Here is a 22,593-nt window from a genome sequence, read left to right on the forward strand (position 1 = left end):
GGTTCAAGCAGGCTCAGCCCTGCCATTGCCACCCCTCCTGCGGCTAGTAGCTGCAGCTGGCTAAGGCTGGCCTCTGGGAACTGGCCCCATGGCTGTAGCCAGAGAAGCTGCAGGTGGCTCTGTGACTACTGGGGCCATTAAGCTAGAGCAGCTAAAGACACTGGAGTTCACCTCAAGGAACAGAGGTCACCAGTAGGACAGGAATGTCAAGGGGAGCAGGGAAGGAGGGAGCAGGTCAGGCTGGCAGAGGGAGCTTCCAGCTGGGTGGGAGCATGTCCAAAGTAGAAAGGAAACAAGGGTGGGGAGAGGTGGTGGTGACCAGGTAGCAGACTAGCATGTAGATGGGAGCAGAGGGAGAGAGGCTGGTGGCTTCAGATTCCCAAGGGCTAAGTCCTGACTTTGGGGAGATGGTGTTTGCAGGTGGCTGGCTCACATGGCAGGATGGGGGCTGAGGGGGGGATCTGTCAGAACTGAGCAGGTGTCTGCTGGCTTTAGAACTCTGAGCTGAGACTAGGACCACATGCCGTGACTGGTGACATGGGGGGTACTGGAGACATGGCTAGAGAAGGTCTGAATGAGGAAGGAGATAAATCTGTGGGGAGTTTCCTTGATCACTATGAAAGTTCTGCTCACTGTGGACACTGGTAAACCCACATGGGTGTACAGCTCAATAAGAAAACCCAGGGGCTGAGGGAGCTGTGTATGGCAATGCGTACAGTCATGGAGAGGTGTGTGATCAAAATGAAAAATGTCTCTGAGGTTCAGTAGCGGGTATGCTATGGCACCAATGGCACTGCCCCACCAGGCCCACACTCGGAGTCCACAGTGACTACATACGGCCTACAAATATGTTTGGTACCAGGACCCACAGAAGGTTAATCCGGCGCTGATTGCCTGAGCACTATTTCAGCCCCACATTTTTGGGTGGACCTCCCACAGTGGGAGCTGCAGAGCCCTCCCCCGCAACACACACACACACACACACACACACACATATCCCTCCTGGTGTTGGGAGGGGAACAGGAGAAAGAACAAAATAAGCAAGAGAAGAAGAGAAAGGAGGGAGGGATGGATGGAGGAAAAGGTGAAACAAAAAGGACAAACCCCAATGTCTCCAGTGATTCTAAGGGACAAAATCCCAGGTGCGCAATAAAATTCTGCCTCCTTAAGCTTGTGTTTTCCATGCCTAGAATTCAACTGTCACCACATGGCTCAGACTGAACAGGTTTTACACCTCCAGGAGGCTCTTACCTTCTAAACAGGGACGGCTGTTTTCTAGTAAAATCACCGAAAGGGAAGGAGAAAACTCGAAAGAGGTTCCTCCTGGCGCTCACGTCCGTGAACCCGAATACTCTCTCAGTCCTCAAAGAGAGACCTGGAGAAGGAGACTTGCTGAAGCAAAGCCACAGGGGTCTCTGAGGTTTCCCTGGCCCCTCGCCCCTGTCCTGCCTGGCTGATGTCAACATCTCTCTGTGAGGTCACCACCTCCCCACCACCTTGGACCAATAGTCTGAGGTCCTGCAAAAGGCCTTTGTGATGTCACTGCCACACCCCTCCCTTGCTGTGCCAATGTCCTGCCCCTGGCCAGGCACTTTGGAGGTTTGAGCTACTCCCTGTGGATCACCCCACTCAAGGAGCGTTCGTTCTAGGCAGCAAGCCAGCTAGACAGGGAAACATCAGATGCTGCTCCCAATGCTACACTCAGTTTTTCAGAAATTAGTCGACTTTATGGCCAGAAGAGACCATTAGAGCATCTAATCTGACCCCCTGCATATCACAGGCCTCCTGTAGGACACCATAGCTACTTTTGGGGCAAACACATTCCAGAAAGGCATCTGGTCTTCATAAAATGACATCAAGAGATGGAGAATCCATCACTTTCCTTGGTAACTTGTTGCTGTGGTGAATCATCCTCACTGTTGAATATTTGTGCCTTTGTTGTAATATGAATTTGTCTCTTTTCACCTTCCAGCCATTGGGTCTTGTTGTGCCTTTCTCTGCTCGATTAAAGAGCCCTTTAATACCCAGTCCTTTCTCTCCATTAAGGCACTTCAGCACTTCAATGAAGTCACCTTTCAATCTTCTTTTGATAAGCTAAATAGGTTGAGCTCTTTCAATAGCTCACTAGAAGGCATTTTTCTCCAGCCCTCAGAATATCTGGTGGCTCTTTGCTGCCCCAGCTCCAATTTCATTGATGCCGTGTCACCTCCTATGACATTATTGACATAATCTGTAACTGTATAGATCACCGTTGCGACCACTGTTCTATATTCGCAGCCAATATTGTAGAAAGGTTGTTGTGTAAGGGGTCTATGGAGCGGTTCTGACTGACTGATTATAATTATGCTATCTCTAACTGTGTATCATTTTTGTAGTTGATGTTATGAATATTGGCTCTATGCTGCCTGTATTTCAAACTTGTGCTCTGCTTCCAGGGAACACCCCAGCCAGACAAGTTGGTGTCAGTTCTGCCTAGCCTGCTTGATGGCCCATTACAGACCATCAGCTATACAATAGACCCACTGAAAAAAGGCAGATACGCCTTGTGACTCAGCAAGCTATGCAAGGACCTGCCTATGGACAGATCTCTAAGGTTTTTCTATGCCATGTGCTTAGGGAGACGTATTTTCCATGCCCTGGTTCCTCGCTGACCCAGAGAGAACAAAGGAACACGAGAACAAAAACCTTCCCCCACAGATTTGAAAGTATTTTCTTCCCTTATTGGTCCTTTGGGTCATGTGCCAACCAGGTTATCTGAGCTTTTTAACCCTTTACAGGGTATTTTATGCTACCCATAGCCAGTGGTGAGCTGCAGCCGGTTCGCACCGGATCGCGCGAACCGGTTGTTAAATTCAGAAGCCCCCTTTAGAACCGGTTGTTCCCGGAGGGACAACTAGTTCCAAAAGGGCTTTTAAATTTAAGAAAAGCTGTAGCAGCTCCCTGCCCTTCCCCCGGCCCCAGCTCACCTCACTCCGCCTCCTCTTCAGAAGCTTCTGGCTTCTCCTCCCCCTCCCAGGCTTCCCGCGAATCAGCTGTTCGCGTGGGAAGCCTGGGAGGGCTGAGAAGAAAGCAGCGGCTTCCTGCAGGTGAGCTTGAGCTGGGGCGGGGAGCGGGGATGCCAGCGGGAGGGGAGGGCTCCAGGCGCTGCGCCGCCCGGCGAGGTCGCGGCCAGACCCTGGGGATGGGCGGCGCGGCTCCTGCTTCCCGGGTCCAGCTGTGACCTCTCCGGGCAGCACGGAGTGGCTCCTGCCCGGCCCCCAGGTCCAGCCGGGCGGCGCAGCTTCTGCCTGCCCGGGTCCGGGTCCAGCCGTGGGGCTTGGCTCCTGCCTGCCTGGGTCCGGGTCCAGCTGGGGCGCGGCTCCTGCCTGCCCGGGTTGGGTCCAGCCGGGGCGGCTCCTGCCTGCCCGGTCGGGTCCAGCCGGGGGGGCGCGGCTCCTGCCTGCCCTGGTCCGGGTCCAGCCGGGGGGGGGGCGTGGCTCCTGCCTGCCCGGCCCCCGGGTCCGGGTCCTGCAGGGGGGGGGCGGCGCCGGCCTGCCCGGCCCCGGGTCCGGGTCCAGCGGGAGGGGCGGCTCCTGCCTGCCCGGGTCCAGCGGGGCGGCTCCTGCCTGCCCTGCCCCCGGGTCTGGGTCCAGCGGGGGGGGGGCGGCTCCTGCCTGCCTGGCCCCCGGGTCCGGGTCCAGCCGGGCGGTGCAGCTCCTGCCTGCCCGGCCCCCGGGGTTGGCCCCGGGTCCAGGTAGGATGGTAAGGGAACAGGGAGGGTGTGTTGGATAGGGGCAGGGAGTTGTGGGGGAATGGATTAGTGTCAGAGCGGTCAGAGGGCAGGGAACAGGGGATTGAACGGGGCAAGCGGGGAGGCAGTCAGAAAGGAGTAGGGGTTGAAGGGGGCCGTTTGGGGTCGGGATTCCAGGGACAGTCAGGGGACAGAGAGACGGGGTGGTTGGATGGGGTAGGGGTCCCAGGGTGCCATCACGAATCAGAGAAGGGGTGGGATGGGGTGGCAAGGGGCAGTCGGGACAGGGAAGGGGTGGATAGGGCATGGGTCCTGGGGTGGGGCTGTCAAGGAACATGGCGGGGTTGGATGGGGCAGGAGTCCTGGGGGCATGACCCTCATGGGGTGAGGAGGAGGGACCCGGTTGTTAGCATTTTGGCAGCTCATCACTGCCCGTAGCTATACATTTATGACACCCTGTAAATAGCAATCTGCAGAATCTGATTCTGAGAAAGGGCAGGGTGAAGGGAAGTGGCTTCAGCAGATTTACTGAGCATGCTCAATGCACCATAAGTAGCAAATTCCTACACACAGCAGTTACTCACACTACACCTGAGGCAGCATGAGGCAGGGGCTCCATCGCTGTCCAGACCCCACCCAAGAGCAGATCCCCAGGGGCTGCGAGACCCTCAGCTTCTGGGACCTGTGTGTGGAGTCTCTCTTCTGCCCCCCCAGGGCTGACCCTGGGATCCCTCTGGCCCCTGGTGCCTGCAGCCTCTGGCCACTGCTCCAGCCCCTTCCTGGCTCCTTCAAGCCCAACCCAGGCTGCAGCTGCCACACTCACCGGGCCAAGGACTTTCTGAGGTGGGAACATCCGATGAAGTGGGTTTTAGCCCACAAAAGCTTATGCTCAAATACATTTGTTAGTCTTTATGGTGCCACATGTTCTCCTTGTTCTTTTTGCAGATAAATTAATGGAGGTTAAGTGCATTAATGGCTATTAGCCAGGATGGGTAAGGAATGGTGTCCCTAGCCTCTGTTTGTCAGAGGGTAGAGATGGATGGCAGGAGAGAGATCACTTGATCATTACCTGTTAGGGCACCTGGCATTGGCCACTGTTGGCAGATAGGATATGGGGATGGATGGACCTTTGGTCTGACCCAGTATGGCCGTTCTTATGTTCTTATGAAGGGAGGGGCAAAGCCCTGCAACAGAGTTTCTGTAGTGTAGTGGTTATCACGTTTGCCTAACACGCAAAAGGTCCTTGGTTCAAAACCAGGCAGAAACATGATGGCTTAATTTTTCCCAGCTCCTAGTGGCCTGTCCCTGCTGTTGTAGGAGCAGCAGTGATTTCTATGCTCAATAGGTGTGTTATACGTCCCCCATTCCCATTTTTGTCTCCTCTCCCTCTCTGAATGCCTGTGAAGTGGCTTTCCCCCTCCCCCTCCCGCTCCCTCCTGCAATGCTTGTGGGATGAAGGGGCTGGTTGAACAGCTGGAAGAGCAGAAGAGCTCCTAGATAGAGAAGGTGTCTGGGACTCTCATTAGGCAGCACGCACACACCCAGAGCAGGGACACTGCATGGACACTGCCCAAGGTGGAGTGTGACCCACCAGATGCAGCCAAGTCATCTCCAGTCGCAGGCCATGAGGAGCAGGTCCTTAAAAGGGGAAGGGGCCCTGTGCTCAGGAGTCACTCACAAGCTTGTACCTCCAGTGAATGCCCTTCGCCCCGACCGCCTGGCCAGTGGTTCGCTGCATTGCAGTTCATTGTGCCTCAGGAAGACTTACCTTCATCGCACCGTCCATCGCGGCGCTGGGGGACACTTACCTGGCAGAATCCTGTGCCTGCCTCTTGGCTTCCCAGGGATGGCTACTTGCAGCCCAGGAGAAGAAGGATGGTTCTGGTGAAAGGAAAACAAGCAAAGCTCTGGGAGGAAATTTGGGTGTGGGCTCTGCGCTGGGGGTGGGGGGTGGGGTGCAGGAGGGGTGGTGCAGCTCCCAAAGTGACCGGTACACACAACCCTCTGGCAGCAGCTCCTAGATGAGTGGGGCCAGGGGATCTCCATGTGCTGCTGTCTGCAGGCGCTGCCTCCAGAGCTCCCATTGGCTACAGTTCCTGGCCAATGGGAGCTGCGGAGTTGGTGCTCGGGGCAGGGGCAGCACGTGGAGACACTCCCCCCCACCCCAGGGGATGCTGGGACATGCCAGCCACTTCTGGGAGCGGCACGGAGGGACGGATGTAGAGTGGGCATGGAGCCACCTTAGTGCTGCTGGCACATCTCTGCACACCCATTGGGGGAGGGGAGCAGAGGCCTCCATGTGCTGCCTGGGGTAGGGGCAGAGCACGGAGCTGCCTCCCCTCCCGGGTCTATTACAGGAGTGGGTGGGTGGGGTCTTTTGGCCTGCAAGGTGCAGCAGGTCGGACTAGATGATCACACTGGTCCCTTCTGATCTTAAAGGCTCTGAGTCTAAAAGGGAGAAGGAAGTAAAGGAAATTAAAAAAATAAAATAAACCAAGCACTGTAATACCTGGATGACTCCAACTGCTCATTATATAGTCCCACCCCTTTCTTCCTCCACTGGGTGTTTAATGACCTGTTGGGCTTTGGGACACTGATTCTCTCATTCCATTGATAAGCTGAAACAACGTGACTGAAATTAAACCAATTCCCAGTGGAGGAATCATCACATTGGCTGGGAATCAAACCCAGGTCAATTGCTCTGAAGGCAGCTATGCTCACCACTATACCACCGGTGAAAGTCTCTGATTTTTCACACTTAGTGTCTGGTCACCTTACTTCTCAGCATGAGGCAAATGTCTCTGTGGTCTCTGCCGTTCATGGTGGGGAGTTTCCCCACGGATAACAGTTCTTGCTGGGTCGGGGAGGGGAGAGAGAAGAGGCCTTTATTCTGTTTCATTCCTCTCCATTTTCTGTTCCTCCCATTCCCTTCCAGGGTCCTCCCTTCCATTTCAGACTGTGCAGTGACACCCTCCCCACACCCAGGACTCTCGAGCCTCTGGAGCAGCACGATCCCATGAGATCCTCAGTGACCAAGGGTCTTTTCCAACTTCCAGGAGACCCAGCTTGAGTCTAAAGGAAGCTCTGTTCCTTCCTGGGGATCCTCTCTCCCTTCATGGAGATCAAGAGCATGAAGCCTCTGCCTTGCCTCCTGGGTCTGAATTAATGTTCCATTTCCCACTATGTGCTCGAAAGAAACAAATGTTTCTAACCCAGGTGAGCGGCGTTAATTCAGCCGGAATCCTTCACTCACATTCCTTAGGCAATACAGACTCTCTGTGACACAGACTGACTGGGGTTCATCTCTGCATGTCCCCAATGGGGAAGGAAAGACACTGAGGGGGAAGGAAGAAGATGGACAGAAGGAGTCAAATGGGGCTAGACCAGAATAGGACATTTTCTGCCTGTTAAAATGTACTAGACTCTAATTGCTTAAAACAAAACAAAAACCCACCAGCTTCTGTTTGAACCATCAGCTTTTCACAGAGCAGCCAAAGTGGTGAAGTACAGACACACATAATCACCTACAGCCCAAGTTTGTCTAAGAAGCACCTATAGTGGCTCATGCAGGGGGAAATACAGCTGTGGGTGTGAGTTCAGGCCTCACCCAGAGCGTTGGTTTTCATTAGCCACGGAGCTTCCCCCACTTCCTTTGCCCAATTCACATGGAAAGTGCCATAGGAGGGTGATGAGAGTAAATTCTAAACTCTGAAATGCGGAGGTTGGCCCAGAGATTGGGATAAGGGGTTTGAAGAGAAAAAGCTCTAAGAGTATAAAACCAGACAGTCTCCAGGGGCAGGTCCGGTACAACGCCTCAACAGGGAGCCATTTGGGGGGGTTCACTCCCTCTGTTCAATGTCCTGAGAGGTATTTGAAGATGAAGATAACACCATGGCTAACAGGTGACTGGCATGTCCTGGGTTAAAGAAAGGGACCTGGGTTAATAGTCTGAAGATTTGCGTTACCGTCACTGTCTGACCCCCCTCAGTGTGGAGCAGGTGTGTATGTTGCTGGGTGGAACGCACAGACTCCTGGAGAGCAGGGGCAGCTGTTTCCATGGCAGAGAGCCTGGCACTTAGGAGACTTTCTACACTTGCTGTTTTGAAGCAATTCAGTAAAATAACAGTGGAGCTACAATGTCTGGTCCAAATTTTCAGCCCCCCTGGTGCAAAAACGCTATTTTAGGATCTACATCGGAGGCTCCCGGCACTAGGACACCTGACCAGAGAGCTCAGTGGGGGCGTAACAGCTGCTGACTCTGAGGGTCCCGGGCTAAATCCACTTGCAGGGGAAAGTGTTTTGATTTATTTGATGGATAATGAGCACCAGCTACCAGGGGAGAAGCCCTAAGAGTCGCTGCCACTCCAGCTGCTGCTAGGGCAGGGGGGAGCCCCAGGGGGCCAGCTGCTGCTCTGGCCACCCCAGAAGTGCTGCCAGAGTTCACCAGGCTGTGGCTGCTCCTGCTGCCCTCGGGACCACTGGACAAGTGGTCCCCGGGCCAGCCGCATTGGCCGCTGCTTGGGCGGTCCCAGGAGCTAGTTGATTGAGTGGCCCTGGAGTCAGCCACTGTGGCCACTGCAGAAGTCACGGAGGTTGCAGGAAGTCACAGAATCCATCACTTCAACCACCTCCGTGACAGACACGGAGACAAACCCCTCCCTGCTGTGACTGCAGTTCGTGGAAGGAAAGAGAAGAACAGAAAGTGAAGAGAGAAAGAAAAAGAGAGATTCCCTGTCACCTCTCTCCCTGCTGCCTCCCCCCTTGTATTCTGTAACCCCATCTCACTGGGTTCCCGGTGCTGGTGCCATGGGGGTGACACTAGAGTTCTGGGGATTTGGGGGGAGGGGAAGGGGGCTCTTCACTTCTCAGCATTTCACACAAATTTGTCTTTGGGCTGAAATTTCTCCTGTTAGGCCTCTCAGTCAGAGCTGTACCCGACCCTGTTTGCGGTGAGGGGGGGGAAGAGGGGAGATGTAAATTGCAGAGCAGGCAGAGAAGTCGCTCATAAAGGGTCATATTGATCTGGTGACTGGTTCTGACCGGGGTCACACGTCCTCTGACACAGGCTCATGTGCAGAACATGGGAGCTCTGGCTTGTCCTAAATGCTGTAGAGTGTGAGTTCCTGGAAAGGGCAGGGGAGAGGGAGCAAGAGGAGAAAGGCAGAGACATTGGAGATGAGGAATTGGGGGAAGAAGAAGGAGAGAACAGAGAGACAATAAATGATTGAAGCAGAACAGGTGTCCCAACTCCATCTTGCTCATCACAGGTGTTCAGAGAGACAGGTAGTTTTCCAGTGTCAAGTCTGAACTTTGATTCTAACAATGTGCATTGAAATATCAAGGGGATCTCCACATACCTGATCTCTTCCCTCTCCCCGTTTTTAGTATTAATTTTTATTTTGACGTGTTTGGCTTAACCGTGATCGTCTCTTTCCCCACCTGTATTGCAATTTGGGGGTTATGTTTATTTTGCCTCCCTGTTGTTCATGTCATTATAACAGCAAAGGAATCTGCAGGAGCAAAAACTGACTCAAAACTTCATTTCCCCACCATGCAGGAACATCATACAAACAGCTCACGGAGCTGGAATTATAACACGCAAGGCCAGGGGATGGGAGATGCAGGTTTCCAAGTGTTCTGTCTTTCTCAGATGACACATTCCAGCCCCTTGTGTGCCTCCATCCTGTATGACCTGCTGGACTTCGACACATTTATTGTCTCATTCTATAGATAATGTGATTGTAACACAATGTGAGTGAAATTAAACCACTTCCAGATGAGGAAACAACAGAAGAGAAAAGCCATTATTGCATTGACTGGGAATCAAACCCAGATGAATTACTTGGAAGACACCTACGCACATCACTATACCACCAACGCATCTGGCAGGAGTAGCTTTCCTGCAGGCTCTGTGTGCTGGCAATGGGGTGACATATGACTATGGAGGTAGTGAGCAGGGTGGTTGGGCTGGAAGCTGCCTGACAGCTGGGAGCAGAGTTACCATCCCAGAGTGACTGAAAGGGGGCAAAGGTGAAAACAGATCTCACTGGGAGCTGGCCCCACACCAGCCCTGCCCCAGGAGAGGGGAACTGAAGCTCAACTTCAATCACAGAAAAATCTTCCCTGAGGAGGAAGGGGACAGCTTGTTTTAAAGACCAGGTTTGTGTTTGTTCCTGCTACATACGGAGGGGCTGGGTAGTGCTGATTCCAGCCCCCAGACTCTGGGAGGATAAGGAACAAATTCAGGCTGCCAGTGACCTGCAGGAGGGAGATGATCTTTTGACAGTGACAGACGCCTCGTCCTAAAGGCCTTTGTCTGCCCCCTTCCAGTGACTGTTTGGTACAGGAATGCAGCCCCCACTCCTGAGTCTCTCCTGGGGAAATAATGTTTCTGTGCAAAACACCTTTTAACAGCAAGGAAGAAGAGGAAATGGCCACATGATGGGACTAGGACATAAGGAATGAAACACACATGGGCGGCGAGTTATATACCCACATGGTGCCCGGGCACCAGCAATATTCAGAGCCCTGGGGCCCAGCTCCACCAAAATTTGGGGCCGGGTCTCCCCTCTGGCCCCACCTGCCACCCCCCGTGCTTCCCTCGAGTGTCCCCCGGGCCCCCTTGCTGGCCCCATGCATGTCCCTGGGCCCCGGAGGGAGCAGAGCGTCTCTGCCTCTTCCATGCAGCTCCATGCTGCCTCCCTGCAGCAACTGCTGCCACAGGGTCCTAGTGCCCCCCCTTCCCAACTCGCTGCCAGGGCAGACTGACTCTGAGCCTGCCCTTCCACCTCAGACCCTTCCCTTTTCCAGCGGGACCCTAAACCATCACAACCCCCCCCACGCAGTCACCACTCCTGCCCCATGTTGGGCAAGGAGACAGCCCCATCCCCCACCCCCAGTGAGGCTACAGTCAGGGGCAACAGCAGGGGAGGAGGTGCATGCAGCACCCCCCGGCACCCATAATGGGGGAGGCGAGGGAGATTCCTGGACCTGAGAAGGGCCCTAGGAGCACCTGCAGTGACAGTGGTGGGAGTGAGTGTGCTGCTGGGGGGGGGAGAATGAGGGGTTCCTCCCCCAGAGCTTGCTGCTGCCAGCAGGGAAAGGGCTGGGGGGAGTCCTCCTTTCTGGCCCTTGTCCCGGAGCAGCCTGCCTGCACCCCAAACTCATCCCCAGCCCTGCCCCACCCCAGAGCCCACACCCCCAGCCAGAGCTTTCACCCACCCACCACATCCTCAACCCTCTGCCCGAGCCCTGAGCCCCTCCCACACCCCAAACCTCCCATTCCCAGCCAGAGCCTTCATTCCCCCCCCACACCCCAACCCTCTGCCCCAGCCCTGAGCTCCTCCCACACCCCAAACCTCCCATCCCCAGTTCCAGCCAGAGTCCTCATCCCCCCCACACCTCAACCCTCTGCCCCAGCCCTGAGCCCCCTCCAACACCACAAACCCCTCATCTCCAGTCTCAGAGCCCTCACACACCCCTGCACCCCAACCCTCTGCCCTAGCCCTGAGCCCCTCCCACACCCCAAACACCTTATCCCCATCCCAGACACAACCCTCATCCCCCTGCACCCTAACCCTCTGCCCCAGCCCTGAGCCTCCAACACCCCTAACCCCCCAGCGTCCGACAGAGCCCTCCACCCCCTCACCTCTACCCTCTGCTCTAGCACTGAGCCTCCCCCACACCCCAAACCCATCATTCCCAGACAGAGCCCTCATCCCCCTGCACCCTAACCGTCTGCCCCAACCCTGAGCCCCTCCTGCATCATGAACCCCTCATCCCCAGCCCCACCACACAGCCATCACCCCACACCCCAACCCTCTGCTATAGCCCTGAGCCCCCTCCCACACCCCAAACCTCTCATCCCCAGCCACACCCCAAACTCACTCCCAGAACCTTGGGCAGGTGGGGGGCGGAGTTTGGGCAGGTTCTGGGCACCACCAAAATTTCTACAAACCTACCGCCCATGGAAAAACAAGATGCTTCTCCCATGTGCATTGACTTTTAACCTTGTTTGTGGTGGTGTTGTATCCATGTTGGTCCCAGGGGTCCTCTGGGGCGCCGGGCATTGGCCACTTTCGGGAGAGTGGGCTAGATGAACTGGTCTGACTCAGTGTGGCTGTTCTTATGTTCTAACTGCTGGTTATGGAAGAGACGAGCTTCCAGGCTACACAGAACTGAAGAAGGGTGCTGAGTTAGCTCCACAGCTTGTCTCTTTCACCAACAGAGGTTGGTCCTCTGCAAGGTCTTACCCTCACCCGCCTTGTCTCTCTTGGACTCTGAAAAGTGCTTTCTCTTCACTCCCCTTGGAGAGAAGTTAAGTTTCCCTTTGGGCAACTATCAGGCTGAAGCAATTGTATTGACTGTGACACTAGAATTGAAGATTTTATATTATAAATAAATGAGTCTAAACCTGAGGTTCTGGTTTTCACATTGGTTTTTCTAACTCCGTTCCCAATTCTCTTCTAGAAAGGCCTCCAGGCTGCCTGCCCAGCCCAGCAAAAGTGGCCAGGAGAAAGCCCACACTGCTGCTCTTTCAGGTAGTTGAAGGCTGCTATCAAACCCCCCTCACTCAGTCAGTCCCCAGTCTGTGGCAGTGCATAGGATTCTTCCATCCTAAGTGCAGGACTCTGCACTTCTCCTTGTTGAACCTCCTCAGATTTCTTTTGGCCCAATTCTCCAATTTGTCTAGGTCACTCTGGACCCAAACCCTGTCCTCCAGCGCTTGGATTCTTTACATGCTTTCACAGAGCAAAGAGCACATGTTCCATGATTTCATAGGGCAGAGTTTTGTGCTATCGGGAGCTTTCCCTGTGTGGATTTGACAGGTGGATCAACACAGAGACACATTGTGACCTTTCTCGGGGTGCTGAGGACTGTGAGTCTCCTTGTTGCCACCTGCCACAAGGAAGAGGGAGTTTTGCATTTGGCAGCTGGATGTTAGTGACCAAACTCACCAGCCTGCTGGAACTCAAGGACCCTCCTCTGAGCTACAGCAGCCACCTTAACCCTTGAGTTCCTTCAATGTGTCCCCCTCTGGGGTCCAGCCTGGATCACCAGATACTCGGTGAAATCCCAGATCCTCTCTTCCCCAACTATCCCAGGTTACTAGTTTCACGGAGGACCATTGCTACTGTATCTCACACAGCACCTGAGTACAGTTATCGAACAAGCAAAAAATTTATTTCACAACGGATATTGATTTAAACAAACATGAATGATGGAAACCAACTGTTACCACTAAACAAAGGCAGAAAGTGATAGAATAGAAAGGCCAGCACAAAAAACAGAGAGAGGAACAATAAGATTCTAAAAGGATAATGGTTGGAACTCTCCATTTCTCTCAGTCTTTGGACTGATGGGTAGTAGAGCTGTAGCAACAGTTGAGGAACCAAGGTAAATTAAATCTAAGGTTTGAGCTGCTAGTGAAGCATTTCCCACACTCACGGCATTCATAGGGCCTCTCTCCTCTGTGGATTGTTTGATGACTAATAAGGTGCGAACTGCGATTGAAGGTTTTCCCACACTCACGGCATTCATAGGGCCTGTCCCCTGTGTGGATTCTCTGATGTACAGAAAGGGCTGAGCTGTGAGAGAAGGTTTTTCCACACTCCCTGCATGTATTTTTTCTCTTTCGCCTGAGGATATCCTGCTGTGTTGTAGTTTCCATGAGGACCTTCTGAGTTCCCCAACAGGAAATAAATTTATCCACTTTCTTCCCTGCCTGGTTTCCTTGATCTGTTTTTGGTCTGTGCTGAATCTCCCAGGACTTTCCCTGCTCATGACTCCTGGACACATTCCTTTTCGATCTTTGAGATAATGCTCTGTTTTTACCCACTGGCTCAACATTTCCAGGCTGAGAATTCTGCTCCTCTTTCTCACATGCCATTGCATCACCTGCTGTGATAGAGACAGAAACCTCAAACAGGGATGGAAAGGGGAAGACCAAACAAAAACAAGTGCTGAAGACAGGTCAAATAAAAATCAGGAGCTGAACTCCCCCAAACTCTTCCCCCAAATAGGAGAGGAGGGGATGAATTCAGCCTTCACATCCCATCCAAATACGCAGGGGGAAGGGAGGAAGCTACTGCCTGGTGTCTGCTAGGATCTATAGGAAGCCATGAACTATATTTACCCTGAGGATACGACCCCTGCTAGGGATAATAATGAACTGAGAGACCTCCCAAGGGCTTTGTTGGGCATCCCAGATGTTTCCTTCAGGCACTTACAGATTCTGAGGAGATTTAATGTTTCCTCACCTGTGCAGGAGATCTCAGGATCTCTCTTTCCTCTGACCGCTGGAGGTCTGGGACCCATGGCTCTTCCCCTTGTTCCAGCTGGGAGATCACAACACATTGGAAAACTAGAAACCCTGCTCAGATGAAAGAAAACAAAGGAGTTCAGTTGATTTCATAAGACTTGGTCATAAAAAAACATTCTATTAATTTAACTTCAGAGCTTGGTGTGACCTGGTGGGCCAGGGCAGTTCTCACTGAAAATGCGAAAAAGTTAGGGCAGGCTGAAAAAGGGAGAGCAGATGCTCCCAAAACTGCTGGTTAACACTGAAGTTAAACTCACCGACCAGTCACAAACTGTGCTTCTGATCCCCCACATGGGTTATCGAGAAGCTGAAAAAAGAAATCACGCAGCCCCCATTATTGCATCCCTGTTCTCTGACTCCCAATCAGCAACTAGGTCCAGTACAGTGAGAGGTTATTTAAAAACTCTGCTCACATAAACAAAGTGTTCCTCTGACCCCAAAGGCTCACCCACATCACCAGGTCAGTATAGGTTTGGATATTACCCAAAATTCCATCCTTCCAGACAATCCTTTAGCATCTAAACTAAAGGTTTAAACAAAAGAAAGACAGAAAGAAGTTAAATGGGAAAGCAGTCAGATACATTCCAAAATGGATATATCAGGTTCTTAGCAGTATTGGTGAGTTGCTGGCTTGGAAGTCCGTCTGGAACACATCCATAGCTTGGATGGGTCATTCAGTCCTTTGTTCCAGGGTTCAGTTTGTAGAGAAGTTGCTCCAGAGGTAGGAAGGGGGATTGAAGACAAAATGGAGATGATGCAGCTGCCCTTTATATTCCTTTTGGCATGTGGCCTGTACTTCCTGTGTCCCAAACACAAGCTTCACAGCACGTGGCATGGAAAAGCCTTGGAGTTCTCATTACACAGGCATACCCCGGCATGTCTTGCTGACTCAATAGGTGTATCCCCTTGGTCCTTTCCATGGGCTCATTGTACAGATGATGACCCTGAATGGGCCATCAAACAGGCTAAGCAGTGTTTATGCCAATATGTCTGGGGGTGTCACCCAGAAATACTGCACAAATCTGGAAATACAGATATACCCCACATATCTATAACTCACAATACAAAGGTGATACAAACATAGAAACAAAATTACCATACTTGGCAAATCATAACATTTTCACTGACACTTGGCATGGCATATCTAGCACGATTCATTGCAAATTTATCAGATTATATTATTATTTTTATTATTAATACCAAAGTGTCTCACAATTCCATACAGTGTCACACTTGGTAAACCAGTGAATTCCCAGGACCAGTTCCCCAGGTCCTTGAAGATGCCGAACACTGTGCTTATGAGGGATTGAAATACCCACATATCTGCTGGGAACACACACACAGACACTGTCATTCTATACCCCCGTGTTCACTCTTCTAGAAAATTATGATCAATTTTGTACACAGTATGGCTTGTGAGGTATCATTTGAAAATGCATAATCTACTGAATATTATCCTCCTGTTAAAATGTGTAGTAACACTGTATGTAAAGTTATGAGATTTTAGAGTATGAGATTACTGAAAAAGTTACAATTCTGGGGAACACCCACAGAGCAGTTCCTCAGAGACAGCAAGGCAAACAGCTGGTCAAACAGCCATTCTCCTGCAGGGGGAAGGTGTGAAGAAGACATTTACATTCCATCACAGGGACCTCTTGAAGCTGTTGTGGAAAACGACCACACGATTGATTTTGAATCAGCTCATCCTGAGGTTCTTTTCTTGGTTAAAAGTGCGCAGGGGGCAACAGCTATTGGAATACTGTCCCCCTGAGCTAAAAATCACACAAGCCTTTTAAAGCTTAAAACCCCAAACAATGACACATAGGTTGCACGTTAATTTCCTTATTTGGAATATATTGCAAAATATGATGCAGGTCAAAAGCAAGCTGAACAAGCAGTTTTCCATATTCGGCCTTTCCTGTTATTGTTATTACACCTGGTGATATGGGAGCAAGACTCTGCATGTCTCAAGAAACGTCACTACCAACCTAGGACATTTTCACATGCTGGGGTGCAATCCAGAGCAGTGAGGAGTTGTGTCATCTGTAATCCTGGGTGAGATTCAGTGTTCTGCTGCTGGAGATCCCCTGTCTGGATACCCTCAGCCAGCATTCAAGGACGCACAGAGTGTTTGTGTGATAAGTAACTCTGGACCAGCAGCTCTGACTCCAGCTGCCTGCTTGTTACACTCCAAGCACATTCTGGTTTGGATAGAGAAGCCTCACGGTTTGAGAGAAGGCCGGGGGTAGGAAGCTTCTGTTCATTATGCTGGACCTAACCCCCAGTTTTACTTGAGTAAAGAGGAGCTATTTGACACTGTGTGATACTGCTCCTCTGCTGTGTTCCCGAAGTGTTTTGCAGCATGGGAGGGTCTCTGGTAGTGTGTGTGTCACTGGCATATTGGGGTGATGCAGAAACAGGACAGAGTAGAGGTGGCATTGTGGGGCTGGCGTGAACCTTTTCTCTTCATTTCCCCTTCCAAGAACCGAGGGGACAGGAACCCTTACCCAGCGAGGTCACAGTCTCATAGTTCTCCTGCATGACATCCCAGTAGAGGGCTCTCTGAGTGGGGTCCAGCAGAGCCCACTCTTCCCTGGTGAAATGGACAGCCACCTCCTCGAAGGTCACCGGCCCCTGAAAGAGCAAGAGTCCAACACTCAGGATCTCTTTCCCCACTCACAGTCCCACTATTTGTGGCAGAGAGGAGCCAATCAAATGGAAGCTGTGGGTGGATCGCACTCAGAGTCCCACCCCGACCCAGCTCAGCGTATCCAGCAAATACCAGGGTGAGGGGACGAAGAGAGAGCCCCTTGTCTCTCCCAGCAGATCCATCACACCCCTACTGGCCACCGACCGATACAGGAGATGGAGCCCCTAGCAGGGTCCAGGGAGAGCTCCCTGGTAGGAAGCCCAATAACCTCCTCATTGTGAGGAGCGGGATATGAAGGGAGAGGCAGCTCCAATAAGCCTGACTCATGGGTGCCCCCTTCATATCTCACAGCAGCCGCTGGTTAGTGAGCTCAGACTGGTTAGTGAGCTCAGGCTGAGTTTTACCAGCCCCATGTAGGTGGGCTATTTTCTTTCTTCACAAATTAGGGCATTTCCACCTCCCAACCTCCTGGGTCTGTTCCTAGAATCTAGGCCACTTATTAAATAACTCCCAGCAGGTTTGCCACACCCTGGCGTCCTGCTTTCCCCACCCTGTGCATTTCCTGCCCCGCTCCAACCTCCAAACCAGACTGTGCAAACCTTCCCATCTCCGGTGTATTTGCTGTCCCTCTCCTCCAGCAGGAACCCACCAGCAACCTCCCGATAATCTCTACCTGAGTTGGCTCCACTGCAGCCATTTCTCTTCCCTGTCCCATGCCAGGCTGGGATGAGCTGGAGCAAAACATGGACGTCATTCTGCAGCCTGTCTGGGGGAGAAGGGCAGTTGTGGGCGTTTCAGAACCAGTTTTAGTTAATTTCACATCAGAATTCCCCCAGGCCCTTTCCCTGCAGACACCCTAGATCCCGCCATGCTGGGAAATGCTCAATCTGTTTATTACAATGTAGACCCGGCCCTCCTGCCAGGCTAAGCCCACAGACACATTTTTAACCTCCTTCTCCCATCCCTCACCCCTAACAAAGTTTCTGAACTCAAGGCTAGAAACCAAAGGAGTCACTGTGGGGATCCTCGGACACTGACCCCACGGCAGTCACACCCCAGCAGGGGGAATATGGAGTCAGGAACTGGCTTTTCCTCTGTCTGATCCTTGTTTTGTCCACTGGAAAGTGGTTCTGTCCAGGGATGCAGCAATACATGTGTCTCGGTGGACTAGAGAGCTGGAAATCTCTCCCCCACCTCATTTCTACCACTGCCCCTTTCAGTCTCTCCTTCCCGTCCTCTCTCCCTGCCCCTCTGGCTGGGACAGTCCCATTCCTGCGGGCTTTGCTCTCCCATGGCTGGATTTTCTCCTGGCAATTGCTAATGGGAGGAGAAATGAGGAGGGGCTGTTTGTGCAGAGTCACTTTCTTGCCAGACCCCAGCACTTTCCCTGAGGTCTTTCAGTTACCTGGAGACTCTGGCTCAGAATTTAGTATTAACAGGGCCCAGGGCTGCCCTAGGGGGCTAGGACCAGCTGGAGAAAGTCATCCCCTGGGCCGGGCAGAGAAGCAGCTTTAATTAAGGTCACTTCCCAGCACAGAACCCCACTGGGGGAGCAGCAGCTGCTAAGCCTGGTCTCCCAGATCACAATGGAGGCTGCAGCGTCTGACCCAGGAAGCTGAACCCCAATCTCCTGAGCAGAGTGAGACAGAGCGTTTGAGCAGCTTCCCTCCTTTAGCTCTCTGGGGAGAGCAGCTAATGAGAGCCCCTCCTCACAGGGAGAATTGCTGATCTCATTTGCCCCACTGTCCATCCGGAGTCACTCCTTGTCTTTCCATACCGTGACTCTGGATTAACAATGGTCTCAGTGAAACCAGAGTTCAGAAAGAATGAGTCCAGAACGCTGTGGAAGAGACCATTGTGCGGCAGTGCTGACCCCCTTCCCTCCTCCCTCACCCCCAGATCCAGGACAAGGACTGGACAATGGACTGGACAATCTAGAACAATGGAACTGGAAGTTCCTGCAGTTTTCAAGAGGGGAGCAGAGCAAAAATCTGTGATTTCACCTCACAGTGTCTGATAAGTGGCTAGAAAGTTATCACAGTGACTGGGCCTGGCCAGGGAATGTCGGGCAGTGCTTGGAGCCAGGATTCTGGCATAAGCTAATCAGGGAGAAGAAGCGAGGTCAGGAGCAGCCCCTAGAGCCCCAGCCCCCCCCCAGATACTCCCTGGGACCCAGCCTCCGGAGTCCCTGGCCAGGGAGCTCAGATACCCCTCAGAGCCCCACCGGCCAGAGAACCCCCACCAGACCTTCATTGCCAGGTAGGGAATCCCAAAAGGTTCCCCCCACCAAGAGACCCCAACAGCCAGAGACCCCCAAAAGGACCCCACTGGCAACTCAGTCCCTCACTGCCTGCCTAGGATCCCCCGCCCTCCAGCAGGATCTGCCCTGCCCTTTGCCTGGCACCCCCTCCTCCCCCCTGCGGGATCCCCTGGTGCTTTACAGGGGCCCCCCCTGGCCTAGCGCCGGGGATTCTCCCACACACACTCTGTGCACTGGGCAGGGCAGCGATCCCAGGAGTCTGCGGGGGAAGCCCAGACAGAGCCCCTGGCACAGCACCAGGCTCCTCTAACCCCTGTCCCGCCTCCCCAAGAGACGCCCACCCCGGCTGTTCTGCAGCCACCAGGCCCCCCGCGATACCCACCTCCAGGACCCACAGCCTCAGGGCTGGGCACATCACAACCACCCCCTGAAACCCCAAATCTCCAGAACCCACCAACCTCACTAGGGTACCCCCTGCCCAGCCACCCAGAGGCCTCCCCCACCACAATCCCCCTTCAGCTGCTATCTCCCCGCACAGCCCCACCCCACCCAGCAACACTGTTACCTCACAGTGCCTGAGAAGTGGATAGAGTGACCACCGCCCCTGCTGGCCAGTCACACAGGCAGAGGGAGCCCTGGGGGATGTCTCTGGAACAGGAGAATGGAAGGCCTGGAGGGACAAAATAGATAAGAAATGTCCATGCCTGTCACTAGCAAATAATGGCCACCATGGATCCACCCCAGAGGTGGCTGCATCTTAGCACTGTGGAGGGGCCGTCGCTGGGGCGGCGGCGCAGGCGCTGAGCACGTCCTTATATCACTTCTGTGGCGGGAAAAGTGCTGAGGAGATGGAATCCTGAGGGCTGGTTTTGGCGGGAAAAACCGGTTTGGACTGGTTTGAGCCTGTCCCCTGATGGTAAACAAGTCCCCTCTCAGAGCTGGAGTCCAGGGGTCAATAGTTCATATGCTCCAGATTGGATCTTATTTTAAAGCCAGTGATTTACTTCATAAACATCTTAATTACCAACTAATTGAACATATTGAACAGTTTATACTTCTTACACCTAACAATGAGATAAAAAAAAAACAACACAGACAAACCTTATCGGTAACAGCTAATGTCCTAACTGGGAAATCAGCAGCGGTTTGTAGCAGGGGGAGCGCACAGTCTGAATGTGTATGACCCGACCCCAGCCCCCAGCCCCACATAGCAGTGGGGCTTGGCACTTTCTGTGCATTGGTGTGGTGGCTGAGTGGTTCACCAAGCAGTGACAGTCCAAGGAGGTTCCCTGAGTCAGTCTCACTCCTGAGGAGATTCTGCACCAAAAAAATTCTGTGCACAATATTTTAAAATTCTGCAAATTTTATTTGTCAATAAATAAGTGTGGAGGCTCCAGCATGGCAGTGGGGAGCACAGGCTGCTGGATGCACAGAGGTGGGAGCAGCAAAGAATCCTGTGGCACCTTATAGACTAACTGACGTTTTGCAGCATGAGCTTTCGTGGGTGAATACCCACTTCGTCGGATGCAAGAGGTGGGAGATCACCCTGCAGCCCCCACTCTCCTCCAGTGAAACAGACTTGGTGGTGAGGCTGCACCTCTCTGCTGCCTACTCCAGGAGCCCTAAAAAGACTCCCCAGAACTGCTCATGAGGGGCACAAGTGCCTTCCCTTTGCTTCCCCATCAGGAAGTCAGAAAGCCTGAGCAGCTGGCCCCGGATGATTTGAAAGGGCCTGGGGGCTCCTGCCACCACTACCGGCAGCACAGCGGGACTAAAGTGGATTCCTGCCCACCCTCCCTCCGCATGGCGCACCACTCCCAGAAGCACATCCCTGCAGCCACCGTGGGGTGTGTCTCTCGCACGCTGCCCCCACCCCAAGTGCCAACTCTGCCATTGGAACTGCGGCAATGGGAGCTGCAGGGGTGGTGCCAGCAGGCAGTGGTGCCAGGAGACCCACACTCCCCGGGCCTCCTCCATGTAGGAGTTGCTGCCAGATGGGGGTGTGGGTCACTTTCGGGAGCTGCCCAAGATAGGTGCCACACCTAACCCTCTGCCACAGCCCAGATCCCACACCCCGCCCACACCCAAACTCCCTCCCAGAGCCCACCACTGCCCCCCAACTCCCTGCCCCAGCCCATAGCCCACATCCAAACTCCCTCCCAGGGTCCACCCCCTGCCTCCCCTGCCCCCCAACCCCCTGCCCAGCCCAGAGCCTGCACCTCATGTACCCAAACTCCCTCCCACAGCTTTGGGGGGGGGGCGAGGAAGGACGGGCAGGACTTGGACCAGTTCTGGGCATCACCAAAAGTTATATAAACCTGGTGACGCTGAGCTGGAGCCCTAGTCACTGCACATCTCTCTCCTTACACAGGGGGACTCCGTGGGGCAGGGCGCTGCTGGGGGTTGATTCCTTCCTTTAATGGCTGTGGAAGGGGGAACAGGGAGAGAATTTGCTCCTCTGTTCTCTGCGGAACACGTGCAGGCAGCGGGATTATCTCCAGGGCTGTAACAAAACTCAAGCTAGCAGAGGGGGGGAAGGGATTTCCTGCATGATCTATTCCCAGTGCAGCTCCCAAGCTGTGCCCTGGCGAGCTGTGCCCAGGGGATTTAGATGCTTTATGTAAGGGGACTGTTGCCCCCTTACTAACATTCAGTGGGGGTGTTTGGTTGCTAGCTCCCGGCACTAAAAAGGGAGGGGTCGATGGGAAATCAGGAGCCTGAGACTGACAGTCCCCAGGAACAATGTGGAGAGGCCAATGCTCCAGGTCAGCCTGATTGACAGGGCGGGCAGGTTATTCAAGGAGTCAGGAGGCCAGGGGGGTCCCGTCCTACCTGTGAGCTGGAATTGTCTGAGTCATATGGAGTGGGGCCGAGCTAAGGAGAGAGCAGGGGACCCAAGCTGAGCTGATGGTAGCAGAGCTGCAGCCCCAAAGCCAGAGCACAGCCCAGAGAGAGCAGCCCTGCCCTGGGAGCAGAGCTGTAACAACTGGAGCCAGAGAGGCCAGACAAGCAGCCCAGGGATCTGAAGGCAGAGCAGCAGCAGCAGCCGTGCTGAGGCAGAGCGGAGCTGGAGCAGTCCGGAGCTGGGTGCAGTGAGCAGCTGGGGAGAGCGAGGGGGACCCTGGGCAGTGGGCCCAGCACAGGGAGACGCCTCAGCCAAGAGGCCCTGCAGGACAGACTTGGAGGGGGATCGTAACCCTGACAGGACGGGGGTGATGCTGGGGAGAAGGGTCCTGCCACCCAGAGCCTGAGAGTGTGTGGCCACCGCCAGAGCAAGTGTCCAACCTGCAGCATCCCTGCAGCACAGCCAGGGCCTGAGGAGGCGGCCTGGGACCTACAAGGAACAGACTGTGAAGTGCCCTGATGTCCAGAGACACTTTTTGTGATGGTCCCTGCCCCAGAGCGGGGTGATGTGTTTTCCTTTAACCTTTCCCATTTTTTCTTATTTTTAAATTTTATTGTTAATTAAATAACTTGTATTTGCTTTAAATTGTATGATGTGATCAGTGGGTCAGGGAGGGGCGCAGTGCAAAGAGAGGGACACCCTAGCACCTGTCCTGGGTGACCACAGCAGGGTTGGGGGGGTCGAGTCCCCCAGGAATCCTGGGCCCAGCCTTGTTGGGGTTACGAGG

The 22,593-nt window shown here is 53.5% G+C and overlaps 1 non-coding gene across 1 annotated transcript; it reads left to right on the forward strand.

The window, feature by feature from the left end:
- The first annotated feature begins 4,924 nt into the window (after positions 1 to 4,924).
- On the forward strand, positions 4,925 to 4,997 carry TRNAV-AAC. Its single transcript has one exon. It is a non-coding gene; the product is annotated as a tRNA-Val (tRNA).
- The last annotated feature ends 17,596 nt before the right edge of the window (positions 4,998 to 22,593 follow it).

Source organism: Mauremys reevesii, linkage group 14, assembly GCF_016161935.1.
Source record: "Mauremys reevesii isolate NIE-2019 linkage group 14, ASM1616193v1, whole genome shotgun sequence".
Classification (NCBI taxonomy): Eukaryota; Metazoa; Chordata; order Testudines; family Geoemydidae; genus Mauremys; species Mauremys reevesii.